We start from the raw sequence: 2,320 nt of genomic DNA, 5'->3' as shown, positions 1-2,320 counted from the left end.
TGCGACAATGTACGGTCGAAAACGGAGAGTCGGAAATATAATCGGTTGCACCATTGACTTAACACACAAGTCTATGGAATTTTTCAAGTATTACTCTTGACACTTTACTATAATATAAGTTTAACAGTATAGCTAGTAGCTTAATTAAATAGAAATTCAAATAATAATAAGAAAAAATGGGTATCCATACAGTGGCGTATACAATGGGTGACGTGGGGTCAGATCTCCTCCTATTGGCTTTGCAGGAGCGGATAATCTTCCATATTGTGTTAGATGTGAATTTTGAATCAATTCAAATTAATACATTTTGAGAGGGTGGGGGATTTTCCAATTTTCCCCTCTCGTTTAGCTGTCTTTTTATTTTTTCTCCCCCCCCTCCCGCTTTCATAAATCATGTCTACGCCACTGAATACAGGTGGTTCATTAATATCTAAGAGGATGTCGTACCCGTGTGTGTCGTATCCGTCTTACAAACGCATTGTAGCGTATTTATCAAAATGTACGTCCAGCTGTTCCAATTTTATGTTGTTACCTTAAATATTAGAGTGAATTGACCTATTATCAAATAATGTTAGAATATTATCTGTGTTCTCTCGTTAGTTTTTTGCAATATTTTAATTTTTAAATGAATTATGTGCTTTTCCAAGTATTAATATTTTACAAATGAGTATGTAAAATATTAATATATATATACCAAAATGTGAGTATATAAAATAATAATACTTGGAGAAGCACATAATTCACGTAAAAATTAAAAAAATCATAAAAAAACCGATGAGAAAATTCGGTTATTCTTACATTTAAGTTTTATAATAGGTAAATTCTGAATCTACTCAAATATTTAATTAGCTAACAAGTAAGTTAGTACAAAATTGGAACTGCTGGACGTACATTTTGGTATATATGCGTTAGGTAATAAGACGGAGCAACACATTTTCTTATGGGTACAACATCCACTTTAGAATAGAAAATTTGTTGGTGATTATGCATTATAGATTATTTTTTTTATGTTTAAAGGTGTTTTTTATATCAAGTTTAAATCAAAATAGTATTCGAAGTAGACGTTTAAAAATAAACAATTAGTTTTATGTCGATGTAACTCTTAGTTCATGTAAAAATGCTTGTACAAATAATGACTGGGTTAAGATTTAAGAAAATGCTAATAATGTTTGTATACTGCAGACAGGTTTATTTATATTTTAATAGTGATGCATTTTATTCAAACCCTAATTTTTGTAATTTTCAAGTATACTTATATTTCTTCAAGTAGGTATACTACAATCTATTGAAAAATGTACAGTTAACAATTATAATATATTGAAACAGGACTGACCTTCTTAAATGACATAATAATCTAAGAATATGAAAATATACGCTTAAGAACTCAGTTGCTTACGGTATTAGGTATACTTTTTTATTTTAGAGCATTTTTGAGTTTCAATATCAAACATGCTTGTAAATTGTTTAATCATTTTAATGTCATAAAAAATCAAGGTTCATACTTCATATTTCATACACAAATAATACTTTTACTTTTAAGTTTGATAATAACTCAAACCTCTTTAATATTGAAGCTAATAACAAAAAATTGGTTCTAATGAACGCAAATGTGTTATATGTCACACACTCGTACACTCGTACGTTTATAAAACGGATATAGATGGGTTCGTGATACAATGTTGCCTAAATATATTATCCACGTAACTAGTTTAACATAAATTAGATAAAAAGTATTATAAACTGCATCTGTACACTGAATTAAAAAAAAAATGTTCGTAACATTCTGGCTACGTATACTTATAGTGAAAAACACACAATATTGCAGTTGTCATTTATATATTTTTTAGTAATGGTCAATCACTTGGTGTAGTATCCGAAGAGTTATCAAACGAAGGTGACTTGACGTATTTTCCTGCATTAACTCTTTCCGAAGAAGAAAATGTGGTTGTTAATTTGGGCGGAAGACCATTTAAATTTCCAGTGTTAAGATCAAAACCTATAATTGATAGTCCGATAGTCCTAATTGACTATTTCAGACGACTTGAGAAAAATATGTTCGTTTTAATCGATAGCCAAATCAGTTTAAATAAAATTAATGTGAGTTCTATACTTTCATATTCGAAATTATTTTTTAAACTCTAGTGACTTTATATTTTCAGACGAAGAATAGTTTAAAACACTACGATAAAATAAAAGTTAATAATGTTATAAAAAATATATTTTATATATGTTTCGTCAATTTGAACACTTATTGAAGAATCAATTTACTATAGATAGCTGTTTTATATTATTCTTAAGTAATTTGAGCAAAAAAAGTCCT

The sequence above is a fragment of the Acyrthosiphon pisum genome, chromosome A1, assembly GCF_005508785.2.
Source record: "Acyrthosiphon pisum isolate AL4f chromosome A1, pea_aphid_22Mar2018_4r6ur, whole genome shotgun sequence".
In the NCBI taxonomy this organism is placed as follows: Eukaryota; Metazoa; Arthropoda; class Insecta; order Hemiptera; family Aphididae; genus Acyrthosiphon; species Acyrthosiphon pisum.
Note: the sequence above shows the minus strand (reverse complement) of the source record.